The 16,473-nt window shown below is 40.8% G+C and overlaps 1 protein-coding gene across 3 annotated transcripts in view; it reads right to left on the bottom strand.

The window, feature by feature from the left end:
* Positions 1-16,473, bottom strand: part of LOC127473538 (sodium- and chloride-dependent GABA transporter 3) — a 96,020-nt gene that overhangs the window by 31,688 nt on the left and 47,859 nt on the right. The window lies entirely within an intron of this gene.

Below are 16,473 nucleotides of genomic sequence, written 5' to 3'. Positions count from 1 at the left end.
TTCTAACCTTAAAAAAAAAAAAGAGCCCTCAGGAACATATTTAAATTTTCTAAGCAGAAAATCAAAGTTTATCCCCCAAAAGTTTATCTATGTTCATTTTATCTTTGTTCACTTGAGAAATCCCTGACACAACAAAACATTTCCTTGACTGCAAAGCTCTTGCAGAAGGAACCCTAAAGGTGGCAGTTGGGATTAGAATAATTATAGTAAATATGGTAAAACAGGTTTATACAGAATGTCTACCCTTATATACACTGTCCCAAAGACAGAGAAATTCCCTCTTCAGAGGTCACTGCATGACCTTAGGTCACCCAAGGTATTAATTCTCTCTTTGCATATGCACACAAACATCTCATTAATTCCTGACAAAAAGAACTGTCTTCAGCTGGAGAGTTTGTCTCAAGGGATATGTGTAAGTGAATTGGTTCTGTGCACCAATACTATATTCTTTTACTCAGTTTGCATCCTGCCATGAGGCAGAACAACTCCATTCCTTAGAGGAGGGTGTGCAGACAGGCACTGTCAATACAGGGCAAGAACAGACAGAGTGGAAACAGCTCTCTTAAAACGTGCTTTTCACTTTTACCTATTTTTTTCTCCTTTGTTTGCTCTTGCATTTCCTACAGCAGCAGCACCAGCATTAAAGGATGGTTGGGGCAATGGATGCACTAAACATTTCGTTCACACTTTCTCAGATCAGATCACATTCCTACCTTTCTCTGATGGTGTCGGGCAAGAGGGTATCAAGACATGGAGTCATCTCTTTTAAGACTGTAGTTCTACTCACACAGTCTCTGTTTTTGCTCAGAGGTGACTGTAAGAAAATGCTCTGTCTCTTCCTGGAGAGCAGAGTAAGCAGTATGAGAGCACAGCTGCCAACCCACAGCATCACCTTTCTCCAGCTGCTGCCAAAACCAGAAAAGCCCCAAAGCAAATGAAGCTGGAATTGGGAATGTTGCCTTGCCCAGAGGTGAAGACCATATTTCCCCTTCTCAGCTACACTGGCACAGTGCCACAGGCAGGAACCTCAACACCGGAGTCTGGCCCAGCTGCTGGAATTGTGCCACTGGCAGCTGCATTTCAAAAATTAAGAATCCAATCAAGTTCCTATAGCACTGCCAGTGCAGAATTCATCTCTCTCTATTTCCACAGCCAGCTCCTTCTTGTCCTTCTATTCTTGGAATTGGAGACATGACAGAAGCTGCTGGTAGAACTTGGAAACTGCAAAAAAGAAAAGATTAACTCCCCCAAGAGAGATTGTTGTTCCTAATTTTTTTTAAGGGGTTGGCAACCATGTGTTGAAGGTGATGGAAGCCTATTTTGATTTACAGAAGTATTTGGGAAAAATCAGTCACCAAAGGCTCTTTAGAAAATTAAGCAATTGTGACTTCAGAGAGTTAGAGCTGGAAAAATCTCTAGGGGACAATCTTCTGAAAGGCACTAGAAGACAAGCTAACTATGAGTCCCTGGGGCAAAGATGACCAACAGGATCCTGGGCTAAGCACAAGGAAAAGCCCATTTAGAGAGGTGGGTGATCCTTTTACTCTGCCAAGCACCCCCAAGTGCTGGGGCCCCAGTTCATGAGAGACACAGTCCAATGAAGGGCTACAAATATGACCAAGGGACTGTTGCATCCACCATGAAATCAGAGGTTGGGAGAGCTGGGACTGTTCAAACTAGAGGAGAGAAGACTCAGGAGAGAAGACTCAGATGTGTACAAATATGTGGCTGGAGGGAGTAAAGAAGAGGGAATCAGTGGTGCTGACAGCAGGACAAGAGGCAAAGGGCACAAACTGAAACACAGAAAATTCCATTTAAACTTCAGAAAAAACTTTTAGGGTGAGAGTGATCAAACAGGGTATCAGGTTGCCCACAGAGAATTTGTGAGTCACCACCCTTGGAGAACTCAAAACCTGACCAGACACAGACTTTGTGTGGTTGGACTGAATCTTAAAGGTCTTTTCCAACCTAAGTGATTCTATGGTCCTGAACAACCTGTTCTAGTTGCAGCTGCTTTGGGATGGAAGGCTGGAGGAGAAGATCTCCAAAGGTGCCCTCCAGCCTCAACTATCCTGTCATTTTGCATGGAACAGACTGAGTGGGCTTCTTCAGCTGGGGTGGGATGGCAATGCAGTTTAACAGGTCATGATTCAGAAGGCAAGTAAGAAAAGGGACACTTTGTTCACTGTTTCTTCCAGTGTAAGAACTTTTGAATCATCAGATGAAGGTTCTTGGAATCCAGTTCCAAGCTAATGAAAGGAGGTAACTCTTTCTGACACAATTAACAGACCTGTTGAACTTGATGCCAGGACAGATTGGGGATACCAAAAATTTTTCAAGGGCTCTAGAGGAGATCAGAAAACTTCATGGCAGGGAAATCCTTGGGGGATTTCTGAATGTGAAAAGTCACACAGGCTTCAGGAAATCACCTGAGCTGAAAATATTTGGCTGTCCAAAGAACTCAAGAGACAGAGATCAGATAATCCCCCAGGAATCCTCTTGGGCCCGCTACTAGAGACAGCACACTGGGCTATATGATCTTTGTTCTAAGTAAGTTTTTATGTAAAGCATAATCTTAAATACTTTCAAATAACTTTGTCTGATGGTCCCTGTTCTACAGAAGAAATTCTCATGTTGAGTTGACTGTCCATTCCACTGTTTTCTTACACTATTAACATTATCTATTTTCTTGCACTTATTTTTATAATTCTCTTAACCTGTGACCTGACAAAGTCAGTACCCAAACTGACTATTCTGACTACTATGTTTCCATGCCTATAGAACTTTTGTCACAACTTCCCCCACCAATCCATGCATAGGATAATGAAAATGATGACTAATTGCCATCCAAAGATTAAAGATATAAACTACACGACGTGTCTGTAACAACCAGCCACTAATGTGTTATTTTCTATGCAAATGAACATAGTTCTGACAAGTTGGCATTTACTTCACCTTATTTTACAGTAGGGACACAGGAGCTTGCACCTGCAGGGTGGGCACCCCAGGGCAGGGAACCTGCCACTGGAATCTGGACAGAAATTCTCCAGCAGAAACAAGCTGGGCCCCCAAGTTATATGTGGACTCTTGTGTTTAACAGCTCCCAATTGACCCATCCATAATTAATGGAATTAATTTATAGTTTCAGCCTCCCACATCCTCTAGCAGTGAGTTCCACCATTCAGTCATGGTGTGAAATAGCACTTTCTTTTGTGTTTTTCTAAACCCACTACATCTCCATTTTTATAGACTTTTGCCAAACCTAAGGCAGGGTTCCAGCAGGACCTCCTGAGTTCCTGGCTGACTGCTACCCAAACAGGGACTAGTGCCTTGGCTGCAGAACCGGGAGGGCTGAGCTCCATTTTCATGTTTGACAGGGTGTAAAAGCTTTTTTCCTTTTTTTTCTTTGCCTTTTCACCAAAAAAAAATACAGCCCACCAGTGACTGTTGGGTATATAGTGCCCTGCAGAGCTACCACTGCTATTTAATGAACAAATCAGTCTTCTTAAGGCCATCACAAATACAATACAAATCTCTGAACAGCTACTCCAACTATTAAGTTTTATACAATACTCCCCAAACCAGGGTCCAGCTTCCAGATAATATCTATATTTTATTTATTAAAAAGGCAAACAACTTGTTGCCTAAAGTGCAAAAAGAAAAATGAAAAAAAATGTGTTTAAATTTACCAGGAATGTCTCCAGAAATCCCTCAACTGAAACCGGTGTTTAATAAATCAATTAAAGAAGCCAAGTGACAACTTCTGACCAGCCATTCTGTTACACAAAGAAATGCTTAATTGAAGGCAGCATTGATTTCACACTGCCCACATAATAGCCTAAATATTGCCCTTCACAAGCATAAGAAGAATTGAATGCTGAGGCAGAATAAATACTAATAGAGACATAATTAAAAGTTAATTATCTTTTCTAAATAGTAATCTCAAAACACAGATCTTGTGCAACATATTCCTTCAAATACTGGTACTGACAGTATAGGTCGAGAATCCAAAAGGATAGACAAGAAAGTATATAATTTTATTATAATTTAATCACATTTCAGTCACTCAGCCTTCAGCAAAGCTACAGATGTGGATAATCCCATCCTAACTCAGCAAAAACTGCCTCAGAGAACCATGAATACCATATAGTTATCCTAGAGCGTTAACCACTGTACTAAAAACATCTTAAATCCTCTTTTCATTTGAGAACTGTCACTTTCTGTTTAATATGACTGAAGACAGTAGAATGCAAAGGATTCAAATTCCTCTCAAGGCACTAAAGCACATTTTGCTCACTTTAGCTACTGCATAAAAGACATTTATTTTGATATAAATACAGAATAAAAGCATGAGTACGTTCAATCAGTGCAGAGATCACCCACTGTCCTCTTTTCATTGTTGCCAAAACCAGATGTTCGGGGAAACAGTGGAACAAACCTCTACCAAACCAATAAATTCGAATTATAATCTGATCTGTTAAACTGTATCACAATTCAAATGACAGGAGTACCATGCAATGGGAATGTTCTCCAAAGGAGGTTTTATCTTTCTGTTGTCTGCACAGGAAGCTCTGGGACTCCCACCTCACTTGCCCCTGCCCCAAACCTTCTGGCTGCAGGTCACAGGTAACTAACAGGTCAAGGATACCCAGAACTGTCTGCACATACAAATGGAAAGCCAAAAAATGTCTTCAAGCAACCCTAGAGGATAGATGGATGCATCCCCTCTGTGTACAGCAAACCCCAAAATGAATTCAGACAAGGTTTCATATTCAAAAGGCTTCATATTACTTATCTTTCTCAGTCAAAAAACCCCAGCAATTCTAGGAGGCAAAAGTAAGAATCCATTGTTACCTCCCAGTTAAACCCCTAGAATATCAATAATATCAATTATATCAATAATTCTGGGCAGCACTGCCCAATAGTAAATTGTTTCAGAATACTGAGCTCTTCTCTAAGTGTATGTCATAAAACCATGTATATTTATTTACTGCAGCCTCAAAGACAAACAGAAACTCTACTTCTTTGTTCTTGAATTTCACCAGTGATGAAGGACAGAGCAAGCCACAGTGGTTAATTTTGGTGTTTCTAGAATTGTAGAATGACTAATTTAAGCTTTAAATTCCCCTTTCCTCATACTCTTAACCTGCCTGCAAGCCAGAAACCTCCAGTCATAAAGGTGGAAAGTCTTGTAGCATCTTCAACAGCCCCCAGGCACAGCTATGGAGGGCGTGCAAACCAGGCCACCAGGAAGGAATTTGGTGTGGCACCTCAGGGTAGGAGGACCAGCCACTGGCTTGGCCTGTGGAATGGGACAAAGGGAATTCTGTGGGTGGATGAGCGTGGCCATATCTCTGTGACTGTCAGGACAGCACTGCACTGATACAAAGATGATAACTTGGGATGTCCCAGCTGACTCTGTGTCTCAGAGTTAATTGCTGGTGAATGGGAGCTGGAATTTGCTTGGAACCAAACCAAGAGCCTGGCATCTACCCAGGATTATGTGCCAAGAACCTCTGAGATTGCTCTAGCAAGCCTAGAGCAACAGTTTATCCAATCAATCTCAGACCTTAGGATTTAGATTTTTTTTTAAGGGGCACTTGGGATTTCTCCTTGTTCTTATTTACAAGTCAATGAGATTCCCCCTGACAGTTTAAGGAAGCTCACACCAGGTAAGGAGCTACTAACAGCATTCAACTCCAGAGTTAAAAATCAGAATGAGCACCCTGGATAGTTTTTATAAATAAATACAAGGAGGGATGGAGAAAGGCAAAGTAAAACACCTACAAGGATAAGTTTGTCTTCTCTTCTCTGTAACAGATTTGTCTGGGGGGAGTTAGTTTGGGAAACAAACAGTGTACTCCTGAGATCCTGGGGTTATTTGAAATGCTTATCTGAGGTGTTCAGAGCTGATGTGCTGGCAAATGTTCTTCCTCATACCCAGCCAGGAGCAGAGAAAGATGTAGAGGTGTTTCCAACCCACAAACATCTTTGATGCCGTGTTTATTCCTCAGAATCACTTCTTCCACGTTCCCCCTCCCCCTGAAGGCTGATATCTCTCATCTCCAGTGCTCAGCAAAACAGGATGGCAAAAAGACAAAAAAGGTGCTGTGTTTTTGTTTATTTCTTGCCCTTTCCCACTTGCTGCCAACTCATTTAGTCTTGCATTCTTTACCTGTACATTTTAGTATTATCTCTTACTTCTATTTGCATGTCTATGACCATGTCACTGAAGTAAAAATTTAAGCCAGAGCATAAACCCCCAAACACCTAAAACTACTTCAAAACTAAACAACTTCAAAATCTGCAGGTAAGTCGTGTTATAAAAATACAAAGACACATTTATCACTGATATACCAGTACTGGAACTCATCCTGGTCAGTCTCAAAATATGCATGGAAGTAAATTACCCCTGTGTTATTCAGCCTCTGCCTCATTCACTCAAGATGAGGAATCTATGTCTGCTCTGGCTGTGACACTGGTCATTCCAGCAAAAAGGAACTTTTTGGACTGATGCAAATGCTGGGCGAACATTTCCCTCTCCTCTGATGGAAGAACAAGCCATGTTCAATACAATGACTCTGGAGCACCTGCCTTATTGTGAAGATCAAGATACAGAACAGATCACTTTAATTTGCAATCCCTAATCCTGTGCCCCATTTTCTGCCTTCCTTCATAAAACAGTCACTCTCTGAATGCTACTTCCCCATGTACACATTTTTCATTGCTTCAACTGCTGCAATCATTTCCCACCCATGTTCTGCTCACTTTTGTGGATGGATAAACAAGTTCATTGAGACCTCCAGGCTGGGAAAGCACCAGCTTAGACTATACTTTTTGTGAACATCCCTTAGAGTCACCATGTGGTTTTATTATTTTACACAGAGGGATTTAGAGTATTTTAAAAGCACGGGGTTTTTTTTAGAGTGACAGGAGCTGTATACCCAACTGGCAAATTTTAGTAAACAAGCCACTCAACGTTCAGTGAAATTCTGCTGTGAGCCTGGTCCTTTTTAAAGAGAGCTGGGCAGTGGAAAACCCTTGTGTTTTCCACTCTGTGTGCCACAGAGCTGGCAGAAACGTAAAGTAAAGCTGAGATCAAGACCAAAAAAGTGCTAGAATAAAAAATGCCATTTAGGAACTGTATTCAGGACCTCACTTATTGACACTCAGGGAGCTACTGCAAATACGGATCAAATATTTAATTTCACAGGAGGATGAAGATTCAGTTTAATTTGCATTATTTGCAAATTTGTGGCAAACAGTAAAAGCATTTGGTCAAATACTGAAAGGTTATTTTGAGAACTCAAATGTTATGTCTCTGTTTTTTTAAAATGAAGCATTCCATTTTTAAGTCCTAAACAAGATCTGGTTTCAAAATGTAGTAGTAGTAATAGTAAAAATAACTAAAAGAAAAAACACCTCGTAAAAATAAAAATATTTTTTAAAGATCTGGTCTGTGTGAAATGTTTTGTGGGTTTTTTTTTTTCTGTTAAAATATCAGTAGGCAAACACAGAACTTTGATTCAAGTGTTCCCTGAAAAGTTCAAGAGTTGACCACAAAGGAGTGAAAGATCAGTGAACCTTTATCACAAACTGCATCAGCACCTCATGATTTCCTGCCAAGTTTGTAACACGTTTGCTCAACGCATTTTTATTGCCTCTCTCTCTCTGCAACGGTTGGACACTTCTTTCCCCTTCTCTTTTATCTCCAGCCCTAAATTGAAGCAGCAGTGTTGGGCTGGCACTGGTGTGACAAAGCACATGTTATTGCCTCTCTTCTCCAGTGGCACGAAAAGCTACTCTTGCAGCCAGGATTTTGCTGCAAATGGTCACAGAATGCTCAGTTTACTGAGCCCCGGTGTTTAAAGTAGCTGTCTACAAACATCCATATGGGGAAATATGTCAACAGATGGAAATTAAGGCTGTGAACACAGTTAAGGAAGATACCTCTAAAAATATTAATGACCTTCACAGGAATTCCTGCATTACAACGTTTTCTGGAATTTAACATCAGCACATGAGAATTTATGTTAGAAGAAAGAATACAAACTGTATCCCCAAGTCATGCAGAATCTGACATTAAGAAAACACATTGATATCTCATTTTATAATTTATCTTCGGGGCAATTTTCATGACATAACTGTAGTGTATATAAACATTTTAAGGCAGAAACAAGTAATCAAAGCTTGGTAAAGCAGTTCATAGTCAACCCAACTTCAATGACCTAAGGAAAAACCACACTAATACAATTAAGATCTTTATCTGTAAGGAAGGGATTAGTCAACAATTCAGCACAATGGAGAGCATCAGAAAGTCACGGCTGCCAACACACACATCTCCCCATCTTCCCAATTTGCTCTCCTGGATCCTGGATCCTGGCTGGTGACAGTCCAGGATGGGAGAAGCAGCTCGTTTTCCCACATCCATTAGGGCAGTGTGCCAGCAAGTGTCACCGCTCGCCTCCCACCTCCTCTTCCCAGCTTCCCTCTCCTCGCTTTCTATCCCTTTTTTCTCTCTTTCCCACACTTCCCCTGCAGTAAATCACATATGTGTGCAGAGTGTTATACAGACTAAGTGCCAGTGGGTACAAAGAGCCTGACAGGAAGAGGGAAGAGCAGGAAGAGCCTCGGGAAGGCACGTGTGTGTGGCTGTGAGATGCCCACACAGCAGTGCCCGCCCTGGGAGGCGGCACCTGAGCTGTTCCTTTCTGCCTCCTGGATTTCCAGGAGTTCAGAGAATGCCTTCAGGGGAAAACTTCAGTACCCCTGAGGAAAGAATGTGTTAGCCCCACTCCATCTCCTCAGCAGCCCAAGGTAGGCACCTTTCCAGGCTCACAGCCAATCCCTACAGTGGCACCTCTCCAAGGGCAGGTTATGGGCTGCACACACTACACTTCTTTGCCAATGCTTGCCCAGCCTTTTTGTTGGACTGTTTTCAGAATTCAACTGTTATTCCAGTTCTAGGATGGAAATAAAAAGAGCCTCAAAAATATCAAGGGGATTAGAAAGCATTTTTTTTTTGGTACAGGTCTTCAAATAATAATCTTTAGGAATACTCAGTTTTTTAAACAGTAAATCACAGATTTTCTGCAAGCTGCACATCATTCCACTAGTGTAGTAATCTCCTCCTTTACTTTTTTCTCTCGTTCCTCTGGAATAACAGGATTAACAAGAATCCTATTAGCAATCCTTAAAATAACTAAATATTTCCAGTGCCTCTATTTCTCTGGCATCATAAACCCACTTGTGACTGTCACAGAAGTAGCATGGAATATTTATTTGCTTCACTTACTGATTCACTGTGTGCAAGCTCCCCTCTTATTATTTCCTCATTTATATCCATATATCACTTTGCATTTTTTGTACCAATTTTTAATTTCGTCTGGATCACGTATTTTTAACAACAGCTTTTCTCTTCCTAGAAGAATTAACTTCTAAAGGATGACAGGATGAAGTCATTGGTAGTATTTGTAATTCTTTAAATGTTCCTGAGGATGTTATTTAATTTATGCACCAACTGGCCCTTCAGGTTTCACTAGTACTTCTTTTCAGGTGCCATCATGAAAACAGTGAAAAGTCTCCACCTGCTATGCCAATACACTGCCTTAATGTGTGGATCCTGTCTCCCTCCAGTGGCACATCACACCAGCCATAAAGTCTAATATTAAGGTGCAATTAGAGCTTCCCTGAAACTCAGATGATGTCTCTCCATTGCCAAGGTTGCTAAGGGGTTGCAAGGATAGCTGGAAGAGATTCCATGTGGCCCAAAAGTCCCTGAGAAATTACAAAATGACCCCATTCTTTCAAGAAGTCCCTTCTCACTTCCAAAACCTGCTCTTGCCTGCTCAGCTTGCTGTTACTTGGGTAGCAATAGCAAAAAACACAAGGAGAGAGCATGGGAAGGAGGAGGCAAACTATTTGTTCAGGGCTTGGAATAACTCCCCAAAGCAATAACTAGACTTCAGAAAGCACATTTGCTCCATAAAAATTAATAGTCACAATATTATGCTGCTGAGGTGTGGAAAGACGTGGAGTGTTCACTCACACACCCCAACAGAACAGCAATGATACAGGAAATTTAGATCATGCCTTTCCCACAGCATGTTTAAATAGACCCAAAACCTTTGCAGTGCCATAACTCATGTGGTGAGCAAATACTAAGGTGCTCCAGGCATCACAAAGAGTCATTTTCTGTCACAGGAAAAGCCCCCAGATGTTTTCATCCCATCCTTTGGAAATGCATGTTCCCAATCCCTAGAATGCAGATTCCCTGCCAGGGAACACTGTGGATGTGCCTTTGAGCAGGGGAAATGTGATGTGCTCTCAGACTTGCCCTTCAGGCTTTCTTTGGGAAAAATGGGAACAGAATCCATCCCAGGAGCAATTTATGGCCTTGTTGAGCATCTCTGCAATTTCCTGGTCTTCCTGCTCTTTAAAACCACATAAACAATCTGTAATGCAAAAGCTGTAGTTCAAAGTAAATGAAATAGTTCCTCACTGTGGAGATTATAAACTGCATTGTAGGGTAAAATGTTTCTGAGCATTTTACTGGGCTACATCTGGACTTCCCTTATCATTTCAAACCTCAGTAATTTGTAATGATGGTGTGAACAGCAGAGTTGGAGAAAGAATTCATGCTTTTCCCAGTTTAAATTTTAAAAGTTTGGGTAGAGATTGCCTGCCTAACAGCAACACGAGCCTCACAATCAGCAGCATTACTTTTATCCTTTCACTGAAAGAATGGTTTGAAATTGAGTGCCCACATCAAATGGACAAAAGACTGTTTGTTCAAAGTGGGAGTTCCACTTATACAGATAATAAATTCAGCTCAGGATTTTCATACTTTCAGCCCTGGATTTTAAATTTACTGCAACTCACGTGTGTGTATCACAATTGCCTGGTTCAGAAAGTCAATACCTGATGAAACAAAGAGCACAGAGAATGGGCAGAAACTGGTGGGAAAAACAAGAGTAAATTCCAAAACTTTTAGTAGAATTGCAGGAGTGTGATGGGAACTGGGCATTCTCCTCTCATTGCTATTTTATACCAACTAAATGTTGGGGTTTTTTTAAAAAACAAAAGTGCACAAAATCTTATTACAGTCAAATTGGTGAAGGTAGGACTAGACTCAGAGATGCTAAAAGCATGGTAAGATTTGGGACCTGTGACCTGCCTCTGAACCACTTTTCCAAGGACTATGCCTAAAAACTAGGCTGACTATCTACTGAATATAAGCCATGAAGCAGATTTCTAATTAGACTACACATTTTTCACTTAGGGAATCATGGAACCATTAAGGTTGGAAGAGACCTCTAAGATCATTACTTATCATGTTTCAGAACAATAAAAGCATCCCAAAATTCTCCAGCAATTAGACATCATTTCATTGCCAACATATGAAAATTCCCAGGTTTCTGTTTTAAGGCTCAGGATGCTTAGATGCAGTTCAGGTCAAAAATCCACTACTCAGGAATCTGTGCAGTTCCCTTGATTTTCTGAGCATGAAATCACCCAAAAATAAAATCAAAATTTCTTCTACAATATTTTTTCTTCACTTTTAAAGAAAGCAGAGAGACTTAACAGTTACGTTTCAATGTAGCATTTGCTCCAATTTCGAAGGCAGGAAGGATTTTCCTCTGCCTTTGGAAAAGGCTTCCTTGGCCTCGAGGTGGCGATAGGATTGTGGGAGTCGCTCGATTCCAAGGCTGCAAGTCCTAAATCTGAATCACTCTGGGTCATTTCTTCTTGCCGAGGTAACTCAGCATTCCCAGACACCGGAAATTAAAAGTTGAGGGAAGAGAAATTCTCCGGTGCTTTTCCAGTTTGGATTTTCAGATCAGGATTTAAGAAAATATTACCTCTAGATCTGTATAGCATTCCCAAATGTCTCTCACTTATGTATATTGTAATCAGCCGAATTGGAAAGCAATCTTTTCCAGTTTCAGCAACTTTTTAAAAGTAGAATTTTATGTAGATGCTGAAACATACTAGGATCATGCTAAGGAGTAAATAACTAGCAAAATAAACTCACGCTAATATAAAAATTGAGGAGTACATAAGGAAAAATACAATCTTCAGGAAAAAAACATCCATTTATTCCAAGTTATTTTCTACCAATAAAAAAAAAAGTGTTTTCTCTAAATCAAATATCCAGTACACTAACATGTTCCTTTCTCTACAAACACACAGACCATGAAAAGTTAGCCTAAGTGCCACACAGAAAAATGCAGGAAGAAATCATGTTTTGAGCCGGAGGGCAATGTAGGGAAGAAAGTCACCTTTGTATTATAAATCTGTTAAGTGTAAGGCCTTTTAAGGTTAGGTTGATGCTCATTGCTGTGCATCTGTGTTTTGGTTCTTATTTTCGAGAAGGAAGGTCCAGTGAGCTACAATGCAGACAACCAAATTTCAAATTTATGGAAGAAGTCCTTCTGGAAGCCATTTTCCAGTTGGGTAGGAATGCCCACAGAAATACCTGGAAGCCCTGCAGAGCCACATGCACAGTCATGGCTACCTAAGAGTGAACTCTCATTAGCTGAAGTATTGCAGCATTCTACCTTCAGAAATTTTATTGCAATTTTAACACTTTCCCATTGTAAACAAAAGATCAGAGAAATATCAGATCTATTCTACCTCTCATGGTTCCCAATTTCCTGTATTTTATATGTAATTTGGCCTCAGTCATCATGTTTAACATTCACATGAAGGTGTATCAGAGAGAAAGGGCAACCTGTGTTCTTCCCACATAGAAATGTAAACTTGTTCAAGGTTTTGGTAAGCACCAACTTGTTCAGAGGAGTGTGCAAGTCTGTCTGTGTTGACATGCCCATCCCTACAGCTGCTCTCACGAGAATCTTCATTAAAACAATACATATTTTTAATTAAAAAAGAGAGTAACTCAGCCAATAAACATGAAATCTCTATTTGCCTTCTCATTTTAAGAATTCACTGCTACAGAAGAGTTTAAAGTTACATGTGTGTGTTTTTCCATATCATTGTCCAACTTCCTGATCCATCAAACTGGTATGTCTGCTAGTACTAGACACATTTAACCTCTTCCATGCACAAATGTTTGTAAAATCCTATCACAAAGAGCCAAATGCTTTCCCAAAAAAAAGGAGCATTGGGCACCACACACAAGTACAGCTACATATTAAGTGACTTAAATCTGTTGAGGGACAACCAGAACCATACTCTGTGTCAGACTTGCATACAAAACCCATAACAATCCTATTAATTTGATAAAGTCCTTCTTTTGTGTGAGTTATAACTCGGGAAAGATCCCATATTTAGGCTACAAACAGCACCTGTATCATCCAGATTAAGGGAGAGGGATGTATTTCAAGGCAATTTGAGCATGAAAGCTATTGAGACCTTAGTGTTGATGAAGCAAAGCATTTCTGGGGCTTAAATAGAGCTTGGGGCTGTTAATGCTTCCTCTGTTACAACAAAAAGTGATTGGGATGAGCTCTACAGACACACAGGACAAAAGCTGGCATTTTCAGACCGTCTGCTGAAGAGATAGAATATAAAAATGAAATGGAGAACACGGCACTGGAGAGCTGAGAGGGACTGAAAAGGCAGATGAATAGCTGCTCACAAAGCTCTAACAAACTGTGAAATGCAAATTACGCAAAGACAGAAGATTCAAGAACTTCAAACTAAAGTGAGCCTCGGAGAGAAACTTAATTTATTTGACCCACAGCAAACAGAGCTGGCACTGGGGTTCAAATACCACTCTCCTAATGCAGACACAGTACCCCTGGAAAGGGACTGAAACAGGCCTCCAGCTGAAGAGGAAAACAGCCTCTGATACTACACATGCTTTAGGTTTTGATATTGTGGAGTAAATAAAAAAAAAACAGTAAAGATGGAAAGAAGCACAAATCTCAAGGTTATTTCAGTTGTCCTATACGTGCTTCTTGGCAAAAAGCTCAAGGACCAATTCAGAAAAGGCTTGTGGAATGGGGGGGGGTTGTTCAAATATTTTGAGTTTGAACATTAAGTTCAACATTTCCATAAAATGGAAAATGTCTCTATATCTATCTTGTTAGTACTAAAAGCTGCAATAAACCTAACCAATGCTGTTTTACTGCTGTTTTTTAATAAAAAGAGTTGTGCTAAATTCTATTTTTATGACCGAAAAGCTAAGCTTCCTTTATTTCTTGAAAACTGACCGGAGATCCCACCCACGATTCTGAAACCTTTCTTCAAATATTGAACTTCAAAATATTTCCGTTTTGATGGAATAGCCTTTTCCCAACGCCAAAACAACTCTCTAAAACCAATTCAGCCTGCGTCAGTGTTCACCATCTCAGTTACGGTGTTTTACTTCAGCTTCTTTCCTGCTAAAAAGGTGCTTAAAATACCGCGGCTGAAGTACAGCAACGTGGCACTGAACTGGAGGAGGAATTTGGCTCGTTAAAACACCCACTGAGCGTTCCCAAAAGGCATTTTAGGGAATTTAGCTGAGCTATACGTGTGGGACAAGCAGAGACACACACACGTGTCTGAAGTGTTTTGTGCTTCCCAGACTGCTACACTAATACTGTGTGTTTTGCAAATTGTCATGGTAACGACATACTTCTTTACAAGTGGAAACAGGGTGGTAAATAGGCATATAAACCCCCCTTGTAGCTGACAATAATGTCCCTTAAGCTTGCATGCCCTCCTTCAATGACAAACAGAAGGAAGGGTGGCAGTGGCACGTGAAAAATCCACACTCAGGGCAAAATCCTGTTAACAGGGCCCTTGTCCACCACTGCAAAAGGGAAGGAACCAACACTTAGGATGTAAGAACTGCCTCCCGTTCCTACAAGGAAGTGCATTTGTCCTACAAGGAAAGGCTGGAAAAACTGGGGTTGTTCAGCCTGGAAAAGAGGAGGTTTAGGGGTGACATAATTGTGGCCTTCCAGGACCTGAAGGGAGCTACAAGAAAGACTGAGGGAGAGAATTTAGAAGAGCATGTAGTGACAGGACAAAGGGGAATTCCTTCAAATTGAAGGACAGTAGGTTTAGATGAGATATTAGACAAAAATTCTTCCCTGTGGGGGTGGTGAGGCCCTGGCACAGGTTGCCCAGAGAAGCTGTGAATGCCCCATCCCTGGAAAGTGTTGAAGGCCAGGCTGGACGATGCTTGGAGCAACCTGATGCAGTGGAATGTGTCCCACCCACAGCAGGGTGGTGGAATGAGATGGTCTGTAGGGTCCCTTCCTATCCAGGTCCTTCCAGGATTCCACACCAGGCTGAGAGACTTTGCAGGTGGAACAATGACCACGGTGTGGCACAAAAGAAGGGCACTCAGTGCCACTCCTGGTTAAGGCAGAGGGGAACTTCAGCTCTCAGAACACACAGTGGGTCAAACACCAACTGCAGAAAGCAAACCAATGCCACCCATGGTCTCAGATAAGTTTATGACAGAGGAATTTCTTGTCTCAGGCACGATGAGTTCAGACACTTGGGGTTCAGTTGAAAGTAGACTGACTCCAGTCTGAATCAATGTTCTGTTGCAAACAAATAACTGGGATTGTGTCAGAGAATCCTGTTGTTTTTTCCTCTGGTACAGTGCTAATTTCTCAGGTGCCCTGGGGCCACCTCTAAGCAAGCTGGACATTGGAAATCTGCTGCTCAAACACCACTTCCAAAGCCCTTCTCTCACCTCCCACCTGTGCTGAATGTTGTTGAAGCCAAAAGAGGCAACCTGATTAATTTTTCAACTAAAATGTTCAATATTTTAAATGAATCTTTTACTTTTTGGTGTTTTTTTTTTTTCTTCTGTAGAAATGTTACCGGCTTAAAGCAAACTTTACACAAATCAGCCATTTCAGAAACTTCAAGGAAAGGGTCCCCTCTATTGTCTTTTGCAACAAAATACGCATTTGCAGTAAGCAGAGACAAAAAAAAAAAAAAGAAATTATGCTGACACATTTTCATTAAGCAGATTAAAAAAATTCATTTTGACAAATATTCCCAAATTCCTTTCTATCTCCACCTCAGGATCTATTTAATATTGTAATAGCCAAAGGAGCAACACTGTATAATGTCTTCTACATTGCCAAACCAGATAAATAAAATACTGTCTGCAATGTCTCAGGTTCTACAGAGATCTTGTAATGTTCCCTCTTCAATATCAGACAAATTATTTATAGTAACTGTTTTATTTTACTTATCTATCACTGGGAAAAAACCAACTTAATCCATTATTTCCACGTTCAACTCTACTCTGGAAACAACAAAACAGGCAGAGTTCCTGGTTTGAGTATTTCATTCCCCTTTGGTTGCATGTAGAGACATCTACTTCAAAGACAGCAATCAGCTCAATTAATAAATTCTCTACTAATCTTGACTGCGATTTAGATTTGGAATGAGCAAAGAACCATAAAATGGTTAAGTCTCAGTTAAATCTATTCCTGTTCAACACGTGGCAATGCTCTTTCCCCTCAGCAGCAGAAGCCCCAACTGCAACTGCAC

The sequence above is a fragment of the Manacus candei genome, unplaced genomic scaffold (genome assembly GCF_025592945.1).
Source record: "Manacus candei isolate 608988 ecotype Guabito, Panama unplaced genomic scaffold, ASM2559294v1 h1tg000036l, whole genome shotgun sequence".
Classification (NCBI taxonomy): domain Eukaryota; kingdom Metazoa; phylum Chordata; class Aves; order Passeriformes; family Pipridae; genus Manacus; species Manacus candei.
Note: the sequence above shows the minus strand (reverse complement) of the source record. Positions and strands in the feature narration are given on the sequence as shown.